Here is a 23,621-nt window from a genome sequence, read left to right as displayed (position 1 = left end):
ACCACACAATACTAGGAATCATGGTTTAGCCAAGTTGACACACATTTTGGGGGGACACAATTCAATCCATAACAGCCCATGAGCCCCAAGGCTTACATACAGGAAAGGACAGCCATAGCTTATTTTGGCAGCTCCTGCTCCCTCTGCCCAGAAAGCCCTTCCCCAATCTTTTTACCCACATCCTTAAAGCTCATCCTTACAGGAAAATGCAAATTCCAAATGCCACCTACTCTAGGAAGCCCTCTATGGGTCCTTCCAGCCAGAATGAACCACTCTCTCCATTGTTCTCCCCAGAATCCTTTGTTTATGGTCCCATTCCACCCTGTGATAACGTCATTTGTTAGCATGTTAGGCGCCCCCATTGGACAGTAAGCCCTTGAGGTCAATGACTGTATCTAATCATCTTTGTTCCCGCCACTCTTACTCACATACATTCTCATTCTCTCTCTCCCTCTCCCTCTCTCCTTCTCTCTCTCTTTCATACACACACACACACACACACACACACTCACCACAGTGCTTGGCCCAGAACTTTGTGAAAAACCATGTTGAGTAGCACAAAGAATCTCGTCTCAGCTTCCTTGAGTAAATGTGACTAACTCTTTCCAGTGCTCAAAGGTGAAAAGCATTTCCAATTCTGAAACACAAATCCCTAGCTTAAGCACACCAGCCCCATCCCCTTTTATGTCACAAGTAAACAATTCACCCTCTTTGGGACACCCCTGCATTTTCCAAATCACCTTTGAGAATAAAACACTTGCTTTTACAAAAATCAGAGTAGTTTCACTTTTGTGACTTGCTTCATGAACACTTTTTTGGCTGACAATAATGTTTTCTGGGACTCTGGGCATCATAATATTAAAAACTGGAGCACCTGGGAGAAAATCATCCACACTCACCTTTTTACAGGTGAGGAAACTGAGGCCCAGAGGCACAAGGTGACTTGCCCAAGGTCACTCAGTCAGGACTTGGGCCCAGACCCCTGATCCATACAGTGTGCTGCTCTGTGATTGGTAAGTTCACTGGACAATGATTTTTGTTTGTTGTATTTTCAACTTCAAAAACAGAATTGAAAAATGCAAATGTTACAGCACTGTCAAGCCTCAGGAACCAACTAACAAAGTGGAAAAAAGACACTGAAGCGAAGGAGGCACCACTTCCCTTCCGGAGCCCCAGCACCATGCCCCCAGGCTCAGGCTGGGTGCACATGGCCCGCTCTGGCCTGTGGAGGGCCCTCCATCCCAGCCGAGGTCCCAGCCCAGGCCATCAGAAAGCGCTGTTACAGTCCATCCAGCTCTGTGGTTTGGACAGCTGGGCTTGCTCCTTACGACATGTGGGAGTTTCCTGATTCTCTGCGGGGGGAGGGGAGGGCAAAGGGAAGGAGACGGTTTGATGCCTCTAATCTTGCTCTGCAGGACAGCCCAGCACCTGTGGTGAGGAGAAGCAAGGAGAAAAAGAAAGAAAAGGAGACAAACTTGACAAAGGCGCTTGTGTGTGTGGTTACAGTTTTCCGGGTGTGCGGCGTAATAGAAAGGACGGGGCGGAGGAGCAAAGGCGCCGGGAGATAAGACCACGACCGAGAAGGAGGAAAAGCAAAGGGTCAGGGAGGGAGCTAGGGAGGGCACCGCCACACTGCTGCCACCCCTAACCAGAACCTTTTCTTTTAAAGCTAGGGGACAGCCGGGTTGAAGAGAGTTTAATCTGGGTGTGAGTGAATGACTAACAGGACAGTTACAACACTCAGCTTCTTTCCCCACCTCTGTGGACCTGCAGCTGCTCCTGCCTCAGTTTACCCATGTGACGAGACACATCTTCCAGACCACACGGTGAAAGGATGAGGGCATGGCTGTGAGCAGGCGTTCTGGGAACTGGAGGCCCTTCGGAGCCTCACTCCTCACCCACCCCCACTCCCACTCTCCTGCCGGCCCTCAGCCTAATCATCCACCTCTCACCTAATATGCTTCTCTGGAGACACACGCAGGCTGGGAATGGCCTTACTCACTCCCCTCGGCAGAGATGGCTCCTTCTGAGAACCACTTCCTCTGCGCAGCCAGCCCCTCTCCACCCACCACCGGCACTAAGCCCACTTGCCAGCACCTGTGATTCTGTTCCTGGATGGCTCAGGGTCTCCTCTCTGCCCCACCTCAGCAGTGTTCCCGTGCGTGGGTGCTGCTCTCCTCACATGATGGGTTGTGTTTACTCCGAGGCCCCTGTGCCCTTGGATATGGCACCCTGCTGTCTCTGGATTAAAGAGGACACCAGCACGTGGCTAGCCAGCCAGTGACAGTCACCCCCTTACCGGCACATCTGGGGAGCCCGCTTAATATTTGGCCACAGACTTGTTCTCTGTTCAAATAAAGGTGAAGGGACATCACTCTTTAATAAAAATGAAAAATTAAAAAAAAAAAGGCTTGTGCGACTGTAAAGAAGTGGGCGGAAGAGGACGGTAAGTGGAATTAGGATGTAGGGAGAGTTTTAATTAAGGCGTCAGTTCTGGGAGCAGCCGCAGGGAGGGGCCTGCCTAGAGACAGCGTTTGTAAAGCTCGAAAGGACACCCTGGAAACCGGGTGGCCCGGGGTGGCTCGCGGCGGTGGACTGCCTGTCACACCAGGAGCGGAGGATCTGGAGAAGGTCGGGCAGTGGTCACTGGGAGACAGTGGCAGGCCCAGCTGGCCTGTGACCCCAAAGCAGCCATACAAAAGGGCAGCCTGCAAACTGCTGTGGTGGCACCCTAAGCCCCGCAGCCCTGCCCGGTGGGGGACCACTTTGTTCCTCTGGCAGGGGAAGCACTGTGCTCTTATTTCTGGTGTTAAATATTTCATCGAGGCTGGTTAAGGCCTGATCCTCCTATGGGAGGCGCAGGCAAGCTGCCTGCCCTCTAGGAACTGATGGGGGTGGGGGACAGAAAGAATCCACTGTTTACTCTGGACGCGCCAGGTGCTTCTCAAGCATGCTTTTGTTCCATCCTGCCTATAACCCAATCAGGCATATATTATATCCTCTTTTTACAGAATTGAAAACCAGAGCTCAGAAAGGCTATCACCTGTCAAGTTTGCACGGTATTTGGGCGAGCCGGGATTTGAACACAAGACTCCAAAGAGCCTTCTCTTCACATGGTCCAGGCTGCCCTCCAGAAAAGGATCTGCCTGCAGCACTGCTGTGATCCAGCATTTAAAGCTGCAGCTGAAAAAAGGGGCAAAGGAAAAGCCAAAGACACTTCCTGCTCACATGTAAGCAAGCCCCTTACCCACTCTCTCCTGGTCTCTGGTGAGGCAAACCCCAGCCACCTTCAAATCCTTTCCTGGGCCAGCACACACCACCTGTGTCCTGGAGTGAGGGAATGCCTCTGTTGTGACTTGGCCGTCCAGGCAAAGGCAGGAGCTGCAACACACAGTGGACCAGGCTGCTCTCCGCAGAGGCTGGGGGCCTAAAGGTGGAGAAGACGGCTCAGTTGCCTGAGGTACTGGATGGTTTCAGTTCATGACCGTTTGGGGAAGCACCCAGCTAGTTTCAGTTCAGGATACTAGTGGGGGAGGGAGTTTCTCTGCACATTTTTGTGGGCTGTGATGCACCTGGTGAGGCTGAAGCCAGTACATCCTGACCAAACGCTGGTTAACAAGTGGCTGCCTGCATAGGCAGCCTCAGTGTCCTGCAGACTGGAGCCTATTTTTCATCTCGCCAGAAGCTTCTTAGACGCAAGAAAGACCATTTCAGAAAGCAAGGAGCCACAGAAGACCCTGAGGGTGATGCTAGGTTGATGGGGAGAGATGCACACCATGCAACCCTAGAAGGGATATATCTGACCTCTTCCTCTTAGGGTAGGTGGGGAACAGAGGACAGCAGAATACAGATAAGAGGGAGGTATCTGCCCTGCCCAGATTCTATGCTAAGGGGCAGGGGTGAGGCAGTACCTGTCAAGGTTAACATAAGGTCAGTGCAGCTTGGCTGGATAAAGGTGGATGAAGAGGCTGCTGCTGGCCAGGAACCCACCCTCACACTCATCTTCATCTGTTACCCATTAAAGAGTTGGTGGTTTCCATAGAAACAACGTAAGCCCAGTTGTGGAGGGATTCTCTTGTCCTCTTCTTCTTCCTGCATTCACCCCTCCTTTTCACACTCTTCCTTCTTCTCTGTCTTCCCCTGGAATATTTCCTCCATTCAACTCTCCTCACTTTCCTTCCTTCCCCTTGCCCTGACCCCTGCTTCTGCTTATCTGAAATGTGGACACACATTACTCTTCTGTGCTAGCTCAGGGGCTCCCAACCCTGGCTGCTCTGGCAAAACTGCTAGTTGGCCCCAGTATCTTGTTCTATCTTTCTGCCAATTTTTGGCTGAGCATGAGATCCATCCCCCTGCCCCGGAAAAAAAGACTACAATTTACATCTAAGTATGGTCCTATGACTAAGCTCTGGCCAGTGGGAAGTCAGTAACTATGTCATGTGAAACTTTTGGGAAGTGGCTGTAGATGGGGGATATGCACTTTTATCTTTCCTTTCCATCTTCCTTATTAGTAGGAATGTGGACATGATGGCTGGAGCTCAAGCAGCCGTTTTGGCATATGAGGTGTGTGTTAGAGTCATTATATGTCCCTCTTAGGACTTCAGCCATGGTGTTGTACTCAATGCCACTAATGATCCTCTGAGATGATCACCTTGCACCAACCACATTCTTACAGCCCACAGAAGGGGTTGATTTTTTGGAGAGAGGTTTGTTGAGTTCCAAGCCATCTTGTGGAAGAGGTTATGGTGCTATCACATTTCACCTACACATGTTTGTGGTCCCTTGTGTGACTTGCAGGTCCAACCCAACAGCACATTGCTTCATGTCTCCCATCACATGCCTTACCTCCTGCCTCAGGGCTTCCCTCTTGCTGCTGAGGAGCAAGACTGGGACGCACTCACCCAAGCACACACACCAACATCCAGGCCATGCGTTGGGCTGCAGGAGATTCCCGCTGCTAATAGGCGGGTGGAGAGTCCTGCTGGCTCCCTCTCCACACTGGCTGGTTCCATGTGCCATAGTCCCAACTGCAGATGCTTCTGCTGATGTGTTGGTATCTGGCTTGCCCTGGCAGGAGATGCCAGATGGTGCAACCTGGAAGTGTGGGGGTCCTGATGCCTGGGAAGTACACTTGGACCCATGGGAGCCAAGACCAGACAGATCATTCTTCTCCCTTCCTCCTCCCACGTGTACTGTTCCAAGCCCCAAAAGGCCTTTCTGGAGACACCCCATGAGACCTAACAATCTGCTGAGGCCTGCTTAATAATACGGCCCTTTCTTTGTATTTCACTCCTTCCTTCTCTGCTTCACTTGACTGTTTCCCTCCCATTCCCCAATAAAGTATTAACGCACAAGCTTTTGCCACAAGCTCTGGTTTTTAGGGAACCCAGGCAAAGACGGGGAAACACACATAAAGGATGACCAAGAAGTGAGGTGGAAGGCAGCAGACTCCTTTCATTGTGGAGCCATCTTACTCACCCTGGGCTAGGAGCCTCTGGACTTTTTATCTGAGGGAGAACTAAGTATCTATCATTTTAAGCTACGGTTACTTTGGATTTTCGGTTACTTGCAAGCTTATCCTAGTAAATACAGCTCACATGAGAATTATCTATGGGGTGCAAAATACTGAACCAGTGACTAACCAGTAGACTGATGCATGGCACCAGAGTAGAACTGGCATCAGTAAACTGACTCATGGCATCAGAGTAGAACTGTGCTGCATGGGGCTTTCAATGGCTAATTTTTCAGAAGCAGATCTCCAAGCCTTTCTTCTGAGCTGCCTCTGGGTGGACTCAAACCACCAGCCTTCTGGTTAGCAGCCAAGTGTTTAAATGTCTGTGCCATCCAAGAACAGGGCCAATGACTAGTCCATCATTAAAATAATATTGCTCCCTTTTCATTTCTCTTTCACTTTCATTGGATTGCCTTATTTTGATCCAAAAAACATTCCTATGAGGTAGGTCAAACAGGTGTAATTATTCCTTTCATTCACCACCCCCTCCCGCCTAACTCCCTATCTAAGGGATCCAAAAACCAAACCCGTTGCAAGTCAATTCCAACTCATAACGACCCTATAGGATAGAGTAGAACTTTCCCATAGGGTTTTCAAGGAGCGGCTGGTGGATTTGAACTGCCGGTCTCTTGGTTGGCAGCCAAGCTCTTAACCACTTTGCCACCAGGGCTCCACATTTAAACAATAAGTAAACTATATCTTTTAGAGTTTATATCATTTGACCAAGGATAAGAGCTAATAACTGAAAATCCCTGGCTGTCTAATGTCCAGTCCATTATACCAGACTGCACCCCAATTTTATCCCCATCCCTTCAGAGACCAGACTGTCTGGGAGTCATTAGTACTGTTGACCAAATTTCCAGTTCTCCTCCTCGGCATGTGGTGCAACTGCCCTGCCCTGCACTCCTGAAGTTAGAGCAACATGAGCAGAAGTGACTTGTGTTTGGGCGGAAGCTCTAAGAATCACTGGTGATTCTCCAGGCATCTCTTTCCCTCCAGCCTGGAGACCAGCAGTCCTGGGGAGGGTGCCTGCTCTGGCAGCCTGTGTCCTGGAGTGTGGATGGTGTGAAGATGGATGTGCGTGAGAAAGGGAAGTCAACCTCTGGCTTTTAAGCCACTGAGAGTTTTTGTTGTTGTTGTTTGTTTTACAGAACAGAAATATGTTTTCTCAGTACGTGGCTGGGGAGGGGGAGGGGATCCTTCTTTATCTATTTCAGCTTCTAGTAGCTGCCAGCAATTCGAGGAGTTCCTGGGCTTGTAGATAGATGTGCTTGCCATGTGGATCTGTCCTCTTACGGAGTCTTTCCCTGTGTGTGTCTGTCTAGTCTGCTCTTTTGTGTGTGTGTTTGTGTGTATGTGTGGTAAATATATATGTGACAAAACATTTGACATTTCAACAATCTTCGTGTGTACAGTTAGTGACATTAGTTATGTTCATCATGATGTTCTAAGCCAGCATAACCCAACCCAACTTGACTAATAAATCAAACCCGCTGCCATCAAGTGCATTATGACTCATGGCGACCCCATGTATTTCAGAGTAGAACTGCACTCCGTACAGTTTTCAGTGGCTGTGGGCTTTCCAAAGTACATCAACAAGCCTCTCTTCTGAGGTTTCTCTGGACGAATTTGAACCGCCAACCTTTCAGTTAATAGCCAAGCGCTTAAACATTACATGCACTGAACAGGCAGGTTATAGTCAGAGATTCTAGCTCATTTTAATTTGTTTTCAAAGGAGACCCACTGAAGCCAATTTTATTAAAATGTCAAAGATCTTCTCAAATTCCCCCCACCCTGAGCTCCTCAGGAAGGGTGTGTCTGTGTTAGCTGAAGCGCTCACACTGAGGGTTCTGATAAGACTTCAAGATTAAAGCTGAGGGATGTGCTTTTGTTTCAGAACTCAAAGGCTGATGTCAAAAAGTTGTTTCCAGGTTTCTGCCATTGAATTGAATCTTTCCACAGCCCTAACTTACTTGAATAAGGAAGACCAAAGAAGAATTGATGCCTTTGAATTGTGGTGTTGGTGGAGAATATTGAATATACCATGGACTGACAGAAGGAACAAATCTGTCTTGGAAGAGTACAGTCAGAATGCTCATTAGAAGTGAGGATGGTGAGACTTCGTCTCACATACTTTGGACATGTTATCAGGAGGGATCAGTCCCTAAAGAAGGACACCATGCTTGGTAAAGTAGAGGGTCAGCAAAAAAGAGGAAGACCCTCAAGGAGATAGACTGACACAGTGGCTGCAACAGTGGGCTCAAGCATAAGAACAATTATGAGGGTGGCTCAGGACCTGACAGTGTTAAGTTCTGTTATACACAGAGTCGCTACGAGTCGGAGCAGACTTGACGGCATCTAACAACAACAACTTACAGTCAAGGTAAGCATCCCTTACCAAGCAAACTTAGTTTTTAAAAACCTTTTTAACATGCAAGGAATTTAGAGTTTTATACTTAGGAAGAGACAAATATAACAAAGGAAATATCTCCACTTGCTATCCTTCTAGCTCTACAAAGAAACCCCACTCCACTGAATTCCATTCACTCCTGCGCCAGTCTGCCCCTTAGGTGCAGAGATGGCTGGTGGAAGGCGGTGTTGAACAAACTCAGGGAAAATCAATCCATTCCTTCTTAAAATCCCTCAGCCTGCCCAGGAGCAGCCCAGTTCTGGGTGAAGGGACCCAGCTGATTTCCTCTCAGTGACCAAATGGCTATAGCCCAGGATACTGGTTGCCACGGAGTCAACTCTGACTCATGGTGACCCCATGTTTGTCAGAGTAAAACTGTGCTCCATAGGGTTTTCAAGGGCTGGTTTCTTAGAAGTAGATTGCCAGGCCTTTCTTCTGAGGCACCTCTGGAAGGACTCAAACCTCCAACCTTTTGGTTAGCAGTCGAGTGCTTTAGCTGGTTGCACTAGCCAGGGACTCTGCAGTCCAGGATGGAGAGAGAAGACTTGCCTCCATGGCAGGCAGGATAGCCCCAGTACAAGCTTCCCCTTTCCTTGTGAAAACACACCCAGACCAATGCTACAGTTCCTGGCCAAACCCTTTGCCCAAGAGAATTGAACACTTCAAGAACATGCATTCATCACTAGAAACTGTATACTTAGTGCTTAGGAAAAGGGAGTTGCGGCTCCTTTTGAGCTTGTATCCTTGTGAAATCTTTGCACACTGTGGCTCTAATTGTAGCTCACACTGTCCTTTTTTTTATTTTTTATTGTACTTTAGGTGAAAGCTTATAGAACAAATAGTTTCTCATTAAACAGTCAGTACACATATTGTTTTATGACATTGGTTAACAACCCCCCGACATGTCAACACTCTCCCTTCTCGACCTTGGAGGACCTTTTTTTGGTGAAAATATACATAGCCAAAGTTACACCATTTCAATAGTTTCTACATGTACAATTCAGTGACATCAATTACGTTCTTCCAGTTGTGCTATTCTTACTATCCTTTTCCAAATTATTCCATCACCATTGTCTTCAACTCACTGTCCCCTAGGCTTCCCATCAAAACTTCTGAGTTGCTGTTGTCAATTTGATCTCACATAGATAATTCTTTTGTTGTTGTTGTACTTTAGTTGAAGGTTTACAGAACAAAATAGTTTCTCATTAAACGATTAGTACACATATTGCCCTATGACAATGGTTAACAACTCCACAACATGTCAACACTGTCCTTACTCAGCCTTGGGTTCCCTATCACCAGCTTTCCTGTCCCCTCCTGCCTTCTAGTCCTTGTCCCTGGACTGCTGTGCCTCATTAATGCCATTTTGTTTTATGGGGCTGTTCAATCCCCGGCTGAACGGTGAACCTCGGGAGTCACTTCACCACTGACCTAAAAGAGTGTCCGGGGGCCATACTCTCCATGTTTCTCCAGTCTCTGTCAGGCCAGTAAATCTGGTCTTTTTATGTGTGTTAGAATTTTGTTCTACATCCTTCTCCAGCTCTGTCCAAAACCCTCTGTTTTGATCCCGGTCAGAGCAGTCAGTGGTGGTAGCTGGGCACCATCTAGCTGTACTGGACTCAGGCTGGTGGAGGCCTTGGAAGCCATGGTCCATTAGTCCTTTGGACTGATCTTTTCCTTGTATCCTGTGCTCTTCATTCTCCCTTGCCCCCGAAGGGGTGAGACCAGTGGAGCATCTTAGATGGCTGCTCACAGGCTGTTAAGACCCCAGATGCTACTCACCAAGGTAGAATGGAGAACATTGTCTTTATAAACTGTCACACTGCCTTTCTCAGACCCACCAGCCTTTGCTGCAATCTGGCAACTGCCAGTCCTCTTTCTCCTTCCCGCTCCAGCTTTGCAACACTTCAAGGCTCTTCCCAGCCCATCCCTTCCATGAACCATGAGCCCACTGAGGTCCCTCCTGGCCATAAACTTGTACTTTATTTCAAGCCAGTAATGGAATCCCTAACACTTAATTACACAATTAATAGTCCCATATGTGTCAGCTGCCAGCGCCAACTTCATTGCAAACCCACAGGGCAGGAATCACGCCTCATTTTCTTCTCTTTTCATCCAATCCTCCCTACAAGTATGCTGCTGGGGGCGTGGCGGTCGCTCAACAAACCCTCTGCCTGCCTCACTTCACATGGAGGTTAAACCCAAGACTGTTTTCTATTCTTAATTTGTAAAAATAGATTTGGAGGGTCAAAGCACCAGCTACTCTTTGCAGATACTTAATCCTGGCACCGCTCACTGCCAAGCACCTGTTCTCTAAGAATTCTAAACTCTTCTCTATCTGGAGGACAAAATAACCCATGTTTCTGATACTTTTACACTGAACACGCTCTTTTGCAAATTATCTGAGTGTCCAAGGAAAATTAGAAGTCCTTGCCAAGACTAAAAGCATCAAAACGAACTAAAATTTAGAAAATCTCTGTAAGAATACCCTAGACACAAGTTCCACTCCCTCTGTCCTAAGCTGCTGTCACCTCTCAGCTGAGTTTTTGTGTGATTCCTAACTCTTCTCCTCCCCATAGCATAGCTCCCTATTAGTTACTTGGGATCAAAGGCCACTGTGATGTCTCCGAAATACAAGCCTAATTGGGCCAAGCCACTCCGTAAAATCTTCCCATGCTATCTAAATTCTTTAGCATACTGTATAAGACCCTACTTACTTCCTCCACCGATGCCTGTGCAGCCTCGTGAGGCATTGGTGGTTCGGTGGTAGAAATCTCACCTGCCATGTGGGAGACTCAGGTTCGATTCCCTGGCAATGCACCTCATGGACAGCCGCCACCTGTCTGTCAGTGGAGGCTCGTGTGTTGCTATGATGGTGAACAGGTTTCAGTGGCACTTCCAGACTAAGATGGACTAGGAAGAAAGGGCTGGCAATCTTCTTCTGAAAATCAGCCAGTGAAACCCTATGGATCACAGAGTTCTCCTCTGACACATATGGGGCTGCCAAGAATCAGGGGCCAGTAGCTAACAACAACTTCCTCCAACCTCACCTTTCATCCGCACCTCTTTAGGGACCAGGACTTATTAAAGTTCTTTCATTCTGGCAACCACCCCGTGCTCTCTTGCTTGGAGTCCCTTATCCTTGCAAAATCCCTTCTCGGTCTGGAATGTCTTTCTGGAGCCCTCTTTTCTTACCTTAGCTAACTCCTACATTTTTTTTTTCACCTAAATTTAGGAGCCAGCCCCTCCTGGAAGCCTCCCTTGAGGCCTCCAGTACGGGCTCTGCACCCACCTCAATGCTCTCTTCCTCTCCCAGCTCAGCACAATTTAGCACACTGGGTGACAGCAGGGACAGCAGATCGACAGCTCTCCCCCATGTTCACCTGGGGTATGCACATCACTTTCATTGCTGCCCCTCTCTTCTTCTGGGAGGAGCAGTATTGGAGGTGAAAGAAAGGAACAAATAGGGGGATGATTGGCTCATAAACAGGTTGCCACTGAGTTGACTCCAACTCATGACAACCCCAAGTTGGCTCATAAGTAAGGTTAATTTTAAGTTAAAAATGCAGATGGTAAGACGCTAGAGTACAAAAAACAGTAAGAAAGGGAAAATAATCCCAGCAAGTGTCTTCAGGGCATTGTTGTCAGTGCCCATGTAACTCATCCAGCTGGGCCTGCCATAAAGAGTGTTTTAAAGAGAGAGAAATAATTTAAATGGTGCCAGCAATTCTGCCCTCCATCCCTCCAAGGAGAGGGAAACTGGACACATGAACCACTGTTCTCTTGCCACTGCCCCTTCCACCTTGGTTGTCTTGCCAAAGTGACAAACAGGTAGTAAAAAGTATAGCTTAGGGGAAATTTTGTTGTTGATGTTAGTTGTCATCAAGCTGGCTCTGATTCATGGCAACCCCACGTACAACAGAACAAAACACTCCTCAGTCCTGAGTCATCTTCATTATCATTGATATGCTCAAGTCCATTGTCTATTTTGAGTGCCTTCCAACCTAGGGGTTCATTGTCCAGCACAATATGAGACAATATTCTGTTGTGATCCATAGAGTTTTCATTGGCTAATTTTCAGAAGTAGATCACCACGCCTTTTTTCCTTTAGGAAGAAAGGGGGAACTTAAGGGAATCTACAAGATGTCTGCTTTACTTTCTGACTTTAGAGCCAACATTGGAAGCCCTAATCCTCTGTACAGAAAATACATTTGGGATGCATTTCACACATGGGATTCTGATCCCTGAAATGGTAAACTTTGCATGGAAGAGGATAATAGAAGGTTTTGGAGGAGTCACAACAGTCTTGTGGAATTGCAGAAACGTTGAGGGCAGACTTAGGCAATATCCAGGGATGGACATCATGGAACAGTGACATCATTGAGAAAGAATCACAGAGCACATAGTGTTTAGGGGCCTGAGGGTGGGCCATCCTGCTCTGTAGGACTTCTATATAGACTGCCCTTGCTCCTGGGAGGCCGCTGAGAGCTCTCCTGCCCCTCAGTTGCTTGACGGTCCCAGACTCTCATGGCATGTTTGAAAAACTATTGTATCAAGATCTTAATTATTTATTTCTATTTTAACTATGTTAATCCTTTATTGAATTATGTTGTTCATTCAAGCCAGACCAGCATTTCCTTGTGTGTGAGGTACAGTGGATAATGTGGAGCCCCACAAGTTTAAATGGGTGAATATCAAGGATATGCATTTAAGAAAAAGGTAGATGAGAGTTGAGAGGGCTTCCCCAATCATAGCACCTATCACACTGTGTGGAATTGCCTATCTACTATACATCTTCCTCACTAAGTGGCAGGCTTGCAAGTGCAGAAGGTATGTCTCTCTTGTTCCCTCTATCTCTAGATTCTAGCAGTGCCTGGTACTAGCAGATGCTCAGTAAATCTATTTTTGGCTGAATGAGATTGCTAAATGAATGACAGAAAGAGATAGGCCAACGAAAAAGCAAAGTTAAGGCGATAAGGGATTGAAATTCAAATAATAAATGAAAGAGAAAGGAAGGGCTCAAAAAGAAAATAAGTTTGAGGGGAGGATCTGTTAATGTTGTGAATGTTAAGAAACATTGGTTGTGAGACTGGAAGGAAATAGAAACTCGGAGTGACAATTGAAATTTAACAAAAAATTAATTTCATCAAATGTCATAAAGAAAAGAAAAAAATAAGGGCCAAGTTCCCTAGACCTTCTCTACATCCCTACTAAGTTCTTATTATCAGAAACAAGCACAAAAATAAGACATTCCTCTTCCAAACTCTCTTGCTCACAAGTGTCAGACAAGAAGCCTACATGGATTTTCCATCTATTCTTCAAAACCTGTGGAATCAGTCAACACCCAGTCAGCAAAACAGGGATTACTCTAGGTACTTCAAGCAGAGGGAATTTAATACAGGGACTTGGTTACAAAATATTGGAAGGGCTTTAGAAGGAAAGGGGGGGAAAGTAAGATTATCCAGAGACAAATAACATTAGGAATCTGCTACCACCTCTAGGACTAGAAGTCAACAAGAAGAATGGGATTATGGAGCTCGCACTGGCATCCTGGAGGCTGCTGGCTTGCCTGTTTCTGCATGGCTGCTCTGCAGAAAGCCAGGGCGCAATGCTCCTGCTGATGCTGCTGGGAGCCTAGAGGAGCCACTGTTGGAACCAGAGGTCCCAGACACTCTTCTGCTGAGGCTGTTGCTGCAGTTGTGGGAATGCTGTTGTCTGAGCAGAGATCAAAAGGCCAAACTTTGCCATTGGGGCCACCACTTCCAGAGGAAACAGGAAAAAAAGTACCTTTCATCCCTGCTTTCTTCCGATCACCTGACAGTGCCTGCCACTACCAAAAACTAATAGACAGTGGAATGACAAGGGAATCTGAAAAGGTGGTTTGCAGGCTTTCCGCTCCTTGCATTACAGAAGAGAGTGTGAAAGGATGAGAACAGAGAGAAGCAAGACATACGTCTGGCTGACCCATAGTGTGGGGAGGTCCACGTTTTAAGTAACAGCAGTGTGTGTGTGTGTAGGTAAAGGCACACACAAACACACACACACACACCTTTTGTCTGAAGTAAGAGATTACTCTTAAATTTAGGTGTCCCAAATTTAGCCTTTATGCATCTCAAAACATCAGTTTCAATTATGTTGTTGGGCTACACAATAGCATCCTAACAGCCTGGGGAGGCTTGTTGGCTCAGTCTTCTGGTTATTACTCATCAGCACAGATCTCATGTACATTTTGACCCTTTTGGGTCTCCCCCAGCTCATGGTAGATCGAACATAAGGGCTCAGTATGTTCACGTTCAGTAAATAGGCAATTTGCCTCTTCCAGGTCCCACGAGGATTTTTAATAATAAAAACAACCTGAATGAAGGTATCATTCAAGGGAATAAATTTTCCAATACTCTTGATCCTGGGAATATTCAGGAGATAAATTTCCCCCCAGGGACTTTGAACAAAATAATTTTAAAATAATTTCTCTCTGGAAATGCTTCTAATGACAGGGATGACCCCTTGAGAATGTTTTTTGCTTTACCTGTTTAGTTTTCATTTGGTTTGGGTCTTTTGTTTGTTTTTGTTTTAATGGGGCCTCTGTTTTTTTCTTTGTTTGTTTTTATAATTCCAAATTTACAGAAAAGTTGCAAGAACAGTGTAAAGAACTGCCATATCCCCTTCACCCAGATTTCCCAATTGTTAACATTTTGCCACATTCTGTCTCTCTCTATATATATGTATGTATATCTGTGGGTTCCAAAAAGCAAAACTTGAATTTGCCGCATGCCAAGAACTATGCTGAAACCACGCAAATGAAGTGCTGTGTAGGCATCCCCTGCTGTAGCCTCCCGCCAGCTCACAGATCCTCAGTCTCTTTCCAGCACACCTTATTTGAGCATTGCTCGCCTTGTGTCTCGTTCATTCGTTCGCTACCTTTGTTTCTGTGAAACAATGGCTCCTACGAAGCAATGAAGTGGTCAAAGTAAATCCCTCAAAGGCTAAGTGTGAGGGGTTGAGAAGAGCAAGAGGAAGGAGTTCAGGCTAGTGAGGGATGAATGGCTAGCTATGGAAAGCACTACAGCCTCCAGAACTTCAAGATCACAGGCTAGTCACATCAGCTGAGCCCCAGGCAGCATCAGCATTCTCAGAAGACCTCCAGAAATGCATAGAAGAGAAAGGGTGCCTTCAAGAGCAAGTTTTCAGTTGCGATGGAACAACTATCCACATAGCATCTACATTGTATTGGGTATTATAAATCATCTAGAGATGATTTAAAGTATACAGTAGGATGTTCATGGGTTATATGCAAATACTATGCCATTTTATATAAGGGACTTGAGCATCTAAGGATTTTGATATACCAGGGGGTCTTGCAACCAATCCCCCGTGGATACAGAGGGATGACTATATATATATCTATGTGTGTATATGTTTGTACATGTATATAGCTGTGTGCGTGTGTATCTGTGTATCCTTGTGTGCGTGTATATATGTGTGTACGTGCATGTATCTATATATATACGTATATACATATATGTAATATGTGACTGTGTGTGTATGTAAATATATATATTCATTTTCTGAACACTTTGTGGGCAAGATGCAAACATGCTGCCCCATCACTCTTATATATCCAGTGTGTATTTCCCAAAAACAAAGACACTCTCCTACATAACCACAATACAATCATATACATCAGAAAATCAACTTTGATACAACACTACCATCCAAACCAGAAACCAGAAACCCCATTCAAGTTTCTCCTACAGTCCCAACAACATCCCTTTCTTCTTTCTGGTTCACAATCCAATCCAGGATCACATCTTGTATTTAGTCTCCTTCAATGTGAGTCACTCGGGTCCTTCTTTGTCTCTCGTGCCCTTGACAATCTTAGAGAGCAAGGCCTTTCATTCTGTAGAATGACCCTCACCTGGCTCAGTCCATCTTGCCTCATGACCAGACTCAGGCTGTACACTCTGGCCTGGAACGCCTTGGAAATGCTGTAGGGCGCATCATCTCTGGGGCACACTAGACCTCCCTGTCCCACCTGTGGTTTTGTTAACCTTGACCACCTGATGAGGTTATCAGCCTGATTTCTTTACCACAAAGGAGGTCACCATTTTTGCCTCTGTTACTGAGATGTATTTTGTGAGCAGTACCCTGAGATTATGCTTTGTTTTCTAATCATAAACTGCCAGACCATTTTTCTCGTTCTCATGTTGCATCTTGTGCAGAGATTCTCTATTAAACTATCTAGCCAGGTCTGACTTGCCACACACTTTAATTAGATGTTTTTTGTTCTACTGAACGAATGGGAAGTAGGGTAAAATAGCCGAGGATTTAAGGATACCTTGATGCCAGCCCATCTTAACCTCTCTGAGTCTCATTTCCCAGATCCATAAAATGAGGATGAAAATAGGACTAAATTAAGTTTGAGAAGTCCCTGGGTGGTGCAAACCATTAATGCACTTGGCTGCTAACTGAAAGGCTGAAGGTTCAAGTCCACCCAGAGTCACCTTGGAAGAAAGACCTGGCAATCTACTTCCAAAAAATCAGCCATTGAAAACCCTATGGAGCACAGTTCTACCCTGACACACATGCGGTTGCCATGAGTCGCAGTCCATGGCAACTGGTATTATGTAAGTTTGAAGGTTCCATTCAGCTCTGGCCTGGCACAGTTTTAAGATCTAAGTCTGCCTGGAGGTCCCTGTGTCTGTACTCTAATTGGCTTTTTGGCAACAGTCCTTCACTTTATTAATGGATTAGGTAGTTTGGGGAAAGATGTCTCCTTGAGTCCTCCAGACACAAATGGGCATAAGGAAAGAAGCAGGAGGTTTAGCCTTCCCTACTGAATGGCCTCAGGACCTCTCACCTTCCAATGCTCCCAAATGTAGAGTCCCCCTGCCCCCTTGCTGTGCCAACTCTATGGGGAAAGATTCTTATACGGCTACTGGCAGTTTATGAGCTCCATTAAAATGATCATAATTTCACTGCAAGAAAAGAGATTTCATAAAACACCTTCCCCTGTCTGCTTAGTAAATTGAAACACAGACACATGTATAGAGACAGAAAGCAGATTAGAGGTTGCTTATAGCTGAGGGTTGAGGGGCTGGGGGGTGATAGTGTGATAGCTAAAGGGTACGGGGCTTCTTTTTGAGGTGATGAAAATGTTCTAAAATTGACTGTAGTGATGGTTGTACATATGTGTGAATATAATAAAAACCAGTGAATTATACACTTTAAATGGGTGAATTGCATGGTATGTGAAATATATCTCAATTAAACACATTTACAATGAAGCACCATAAGAGAACACTAAGGCTTTTGGGGTAAATGGTAGAGACGGAAAGAGCGATCTCCCAGATGTGGCTGTAGGCGAGGTCAGGTGAGGACAGGAGGAGGCGCTGGAGAGCAGGGCGAGCACGGCAGTGGAGAAAGGGGTGAGTGCAAAGACCCGCAGATGGAGGGAGGCAGCCAGCATGAGGAGGGCCGGTGCCCACTGGCAGACATGGCTCTGCTGTTGAGCTCAGGGTTTTAACTGGTAGATAAGCACCCGGTTATCTCTGCCCAGATTAAGCTTTCAGGTATGCAGAGATCCCTGTCATGGAGGGGCATGGGGCTGGACAACCCTGCCCAGCCCAGGGACTTCACTGCCCACCACCCACTTGCTCTCCCAAGAGCAATAGAAATTGCTCTGGGTGGCACCGACGGTTAAGCGCTGGACTACTAACCAAAAGGTTGAGGGTTCAAATCCACCCAGAGGTGTCTTGGAAGACATGCCTGGTGATCTGCTTGAAAACCCTATGGAGCAGTTCTGTTGGGGTCACTTGAGTTGAAATTGTCTTAACAACAAATAGCAACCTTTAATATTAACTCATTTAGCACAGTGGTTAAGAGCTTGGCTGCCAACCAAAAGGTTGGCCGTTCAAATCCACCACTTGATCCTTGGAAACCCTGTGGGGCCATTCTACTCTGTCCTATAGGGTCGCTATGAGTCAGAATCGACTCCACAGCACCAGGTTTAGTTTTTTTGGTTTATATATATTGAAACTGAACACCTAGAACAGAAGCGAGGTCTCCTGATGCTTTTTCAGAGGTCTGTCTCGCAGGCTATGAGCTGACTTATACCTGCAAACGCCAAACTCCTCCACACTGATGCTAAGTCGGAATAAGCTCCTCCATCTCATCTTTATTCTGGGCACAGGGAATGCTGGAACCTGACACAATCATAACCTGTAAGAACTATGAAGAGAAACTTGGGGAGACTCAGGGTCTCATTTTACAGCACCCAACCCCCATGAAAAGGAAATCCTTTCATGGTTGCCTGAATGTGGTTCCGGAGGTTCCAGAGGTGGCGTTTCCTGCCAATTAGGGACACCTGGGAGCGTACCCTAGCACTTCCCCTGGGTGTTCATCCTGTGCTCAGAAGTTTGTGAGGACTAATTGAGGACCAATATAAATCACACCTTTCTGATTCGGAGTCCCTTCTTACTGCAGAAAGCTAAGGACTAAGGATAATATGCTTGGGTTTGGAAACAAAAAGGCAAAATCACTCCCTAGAAAACTTATCCAGGGCCAGGAGGACGACAAGGAGGGGGCTCTCTGGTGACTGAGGCCAGCAAGGGCCAGAAGGCATTGAATTTCCGTGGGTCTTTGGCGGGTCGAGGGCCAGGTGAGGTCAGAGGCTGAGACTTGGCTTAGCCTCCCTCGACATGACTGACTGCCCCCCCTGGATGCGTTTCCTCTGGGGCTTTGTTCCAGCAAGGGCTTCTTTTGAAAGAGGAGAAGCCCAGGTGCCTCAGGAGGAGGCTAAGCAGGACCAGCCAAGGGCCTGCAGGCTGCAGTGCTTCCAGCCTGCAAGCTACCTCTGCACCCCCTTATCACATGGACTAGGTAAGCCCAGGATCCAGGGAAGAAGGAAACAGCCCAGTGCGGGAGGGGGACAGGACACTAGCTCAGTTGTTACTATGTGAGGAACACCCCCATCACCACCATCATTTCTGCTTTTGAGCCAGAAATCCACCCTCAGAGGCACACACAAAGCTGTCGTTACCAGGAGAAGTGCACCTTGGGAAGAGAGATCTGCTCTCCAGTTTCAAAGGAGCAGCTTCGCCTGCACAATAGTGCAGGTTTGAATAGCTCTCTGGCGTGTTTATTTTTAAAATGTCCATATTTTATTTTTCCACCTGATCATGTCTTCATCCGTAGGGACAAAGATCACAGCTGAACTGCTCTTGAGTGAGTTGTTGGTTTATGAAAGTAACACGGTCATTGTCTGTCTTTCTGTAGCACACACTCATTCATATGCTCCAAAGTAAAAAGAAAACAACACATACAGAAGGGACAATGTTTCCTTTTTACATTATGTATTTGAGGACTTTTATAGCTGACTGAGACGACTCCCTGAGTGGCGTAAACAGTTAAGCACTAGACTAAGTTTAGTGGTTTGAACCTACCCAGAGGTATCTCAGAAGACAGGTCTGGTGATCTGCTTTTGAAAGGTCACAGCCTTGAAAACTGTATGGGGCAGTTCTACTCTGCACACATGAGGTCGCCGTGAGTCGACTCGATAGCAACTAACAGTGACAACATCACTGACAGTCCCTGGGTGGTGCAAACAGTTAATGCTCTCAACCAAAAGAGTGGCGGTTTCAGTTCACCAAGAGGAGCCTTGGAAGAAAAATCTAGTGATCTACTTAAATAGAAGATCACAGCCACTGAAAACCCTAGCCCTATAGAGCAGTTCTACTCTGACACATATAGGTAGCCATAAGTCTGAGTCGACTCGGTGGCAACTGGTGGTGGATAGCTGACTGACATTTACCACGCAGCTAGACTAGGTAAGGTGTTGCCCCATTAGGGTCTGTGCCCTGGAGCAGTCGAGCCAATGAAACATACTCCAAGTCAGAAAGAGAGAGAAAGTTTATTTAAGAGGCGGTACCAACGGGGAGTCTGACAGCAACGCAGGCTGTCTTTATGGAGTCCTGAAAGGCAATTTTACATTAGAGCTTATGTATTATTTTTACAAGAGTTAGAAGTGTCTTTGTAGCCTGCAGATGGCATGGCCGGATGAGTTATTCATTACAAGATAATTACAAGAGACTCTTTTTCAGACTGAAGAGATACATGCTGGATATCTCCTTATCAGGCTAAAGACATACATTCCAGACATCTGGGCTGTAATCTCCATGTGGGGGGTCGTAAGTTACAGGTGGCCAGACAGAGCAAAACAAAGTCATTAACAAAGATATGGGAAAAAGAGAAGGCAGGCAGAAAAAACTTACAGGTTCATCATGGTGTTAGTTATGTCAAGCTTTTAATCGCCCATTTTGAAAAGGAGAAAACATGCTGTGGAGTATTAGGGTCACAAAGGAAGACCTGTGACATGGCCTCGGGCACCTGCTTCAGCCCAGTAAACTGGGAAAACAAAGCTAGAAATTACTTGGGAAGGTTTTTGTCCTTTTAGCACCCTAAGGCAGGGCCCTGAGGAGGCAGTGAGTCCATACCCTTTGGGCTGATCTGTCCTGAGAAGTCATATACCCAAGAGAGGGACAGGTATAATATGATTACCCACGTAGGCCTTGAAGTCAGTCTGACCAGTTAAAATCTGGCTCCATGACTTGCCACCTCTGTGAGCTTCACCAAGTCACTGACCTCTCTGAGCCTCAGTTTCTTATTCCATAAAATGGGAATTGCAATTGTTCCTACTTCACACAGTTATACACATTGTGTGTATTTAAAACAGTGCTTAGCAAAAGTGAAAGAACTCAATGTTAAAGACGAATAAGTAGTCTAACCCCCTCATTTTAAGACTGGTGTCTTGGTTATCTAGTGCTGCTATAACAGAAATACCACAAGTGGATGGCTTTAACAAAGATAAATTTATTCTTTCACAGCACAGCCTAGGAGGCTAGAAGTCCAAATTCCGGGTGCCAGTTCCAGGGGAAGGCTTTCTATCTCTTGTCAGCTCTGGGGGAAGGTCCTTGTCATCAATCTTCCCCTGGTCTAGGAGCTCCTCAGAGCAGGGACCTCAGGTCCAAAGAATGCGCTGTTCTCCTGGCTCTTGTTTCTTGATGGTATGAGGTCCCCATGTCTCTCTGCTCACTTCTCTCTTTTATATCTCAAAAGAGAGTCACTTAAGACACAACCTAATCTTGTAGATTGAATCCTGACTCATCAACATAACTGCCAGTAATCCTGCCTCATTAACATTATAGAGGTCTGCATTTATAACATATGACAAAATGGTGGACAATCACACAATACTGGGAATCACAGCCTAGCCAAGGTGATACACATTTTTGGGAGACACAGTTCAATCCATAACAGTTGGGTACACTGAAACTCAGAGAATTTGAGCTAACATAACTTAGTTCAGAGTCAGGTTCAGAACCGAGACCGCTTCACTCACAGCCCAGCACTTCGGAATACTTTTTAGTTATTGTTGTCCTTATGCATCAATCAATAGGATTCTAGGTGGTATTGTCATATACTTATATGAATACTTATATGACACTATGTTCATGAGGAACCTGTACATAGATCAAGAGGCAGTCGTTCGAACAGAACAAGGGGATACTGCATGGTTTAAAGTCAGGAAAGGTGTGCGTCAGGGTTATGTCCTTTCACCATACTTACTGGATCTGTATGCTGAGCAAATAATCTGAGAAGCTAGACTATGTGAAGAACGGTGCACCAGGATTGGAGAAAGACTCATTAACAGCCTGCATCACGCAGATGACTCAGCCTTGCTTGCTGAAAGTGAAGAGGACTTGAAGCACTTACTGATGAAGATCAAATACTGCAGCCTTCAGTATGGATTGCACCTCAACATAAAGAAAACAAAAATCCTCACAACTGGACCAGTAAGAAACATCATAATCAATGGAGAAAAGATTGAAGTTGTCAAGGATTTCATTTTACTTGCACCCACAATCAACACCCATGTAAGCAGCACTCAAAAAACCAAAAGACGCATTGCATTGGGAAAATCTGCTGCAACGGCCCTCTTTAAAGTGTTAAAAAGTAAAGATATCATCTTGAGGACTAAAGTGTGCCTGACCCAAGCCATGATGTTTTCAATCACCTCATATGCATGTGAAAGCTGGATGATGAATAAGGAAGACCAAAGAAGAACTGACACCTTTGAATTGTGATGTTGGCAAGAATATTGAATATACCATGCATTGCCAAAAGAACTAACAAATCTGTCTTGGAAGAAGTACAACCAGAATGCTGCTTAGAAGCAAGGATTGCAAGACTACGTCTCACCTACTTTGGACATGTTATCAGGAGGGATCAGTTCCTGGAGAAGGTCATTATGCTTGGTAAAGTAGAGGGTGATTGAAAAAGAGGAAGACCTTCAATAAGATGGATGGACACAGTAGTGGCAGCAATAGGCTTAAGCACAGCAACGATTGTGAGGATGGCACAGGACAGGGCAGTGTTTTGTTCTGTTGTACCTAGGGTCACTATGAGTCAGAGCTGACTCAACAGCATCTAACAACAACAGTATATGACACTATATATATGACAGTATATGACAGTATATATATGACTATATATATGACTATATATGGCAATATATATGACTATATAAGACAATATATATATGACTATATATGACTATATATATGACTATATGACAATGTATATACAGGCCTTGTGGGGACTTACCTCTAGACTGGTAGAGGGGCTGATCTCAGAGGCATACTTGGCTCGAGAAGGCTGGGAACCCCTTGAGAAGGGGGCAGTGTGGCCACAATCTAGACCCAGTCTGGGTCCCTTCTGCCAAGGATAAAGAAAGCTGTCCACGCTGAGCTCAGTTCATCCTCAGGTCAGCCCTGTGGGGTAATTTCAATCTAGAAAAGCTGAGAAACTTGCCCAAGACCTCATGATGGATGAGTTGCATGGCCCTATATGCTACAGCTCCTTGGGCAAAAGGAAAGTGGGGAGGCATGAGGAGGAAGGCCAAAGAGGAAAGGAAACTTTTCTACAATTTATGTTGTTGTTCATTGCCGTCATGTCGATTCTGACTCATGGAGACCCCATGTGTGCAGAGTAGAACTGCTCTGTAGGGTTTTCAAGGCTGTGACCTTCTGGAAGCAAATCACTAAGCCTGTCTTCCAGGGTGCCTCTGGGTGGGTTCAAACTGCCAACCTTTTGGCTAGTAGTCTAACGTTTAATCATTTATGCCACCCAGCGACCACTTCTATGATTAGGGGAGAAAAATATCTGTTGGGCTGAGGGTTACTTGAATTCACATAGACTATTTTGAAAGGATCAAGCAAGTTAAATAGTAGTAGCAGGCAGACACAGCTAGCTAGTGCACAGGCCAGGTATGGGCTTACGCTACTACTAAAAAACGCCAGCCTTACTGTGGCATGAAGAATAAAAGGGAAAAATGTGAATTTTTTTTAAAAAGTAAGGGACCATGTGTGTTGTACTAACCAGCTCTGAAAGCCCCAGTTGGTAATATGATTCACTCACTCACATAAGAGAGGAAAAAGAAATATCAGAAAACATCTTACATATTTGGAAAGAATTGAGAAGAAAAAGTTTTACACATCTCCTGGGTTCCATGACAAGAAAAGAACAAAGGTAACACTTTGTTCCTTACTAGTTTAGAAAATGACTTCCTTCCTTCCTCTCTCCCTCCCTACCCCCTTCCTTCCTCCCTTCCCCTTTTTCCCTTCTTCTCTTCCTCCTTTTCTC

General features: G+C 45.9%; 1 long non-coding RNA gene across 1 annotated transcript; it reads right to left on the bottom strand.

Annotated features, from left to right (window-relative positions):
* Positions 1 to 527: 527 nt before the first annotated feature.
* Positions 528 to 2,014, bottom strand: LOC111822880 (uncharacterized). Its single transcript, XR_002825969.1, has 3 exons — positions 1,953 to 2,014; positions 900 to 1,055; positions 528 to 637 (listed from the first exon to the last, which is right to left on the bottom strand). It is a non-coding gene; the product is annotated as an uncharacterized LOC111822880 (long non-coding RNA).
* Between the last annotated feature and the right edge of the window lie 21,607 nt (positions 2,015 to 23,621).

The sequence above is a fragment of the Trichechus manatus genome, unplaced genomic scaffold (genome assembly GCF_000243295.1).
Source record: "Trichechus manatus latirostris isolate Lorelei unplaced genomic scaffold, TriManLat1.0 scaffold00223, whole genome shotgun sequence".
NCBI classification, from domain to species: domain Eukaryota; kingdom Metazoa; phylum Chordata; class Mammalia; order Sirenia; family Trichechidae; genus Trichechus; species Trichechus manatus.
This window is presented reverse-complemented; position numbering and strand designations above follow the sequence as displayed.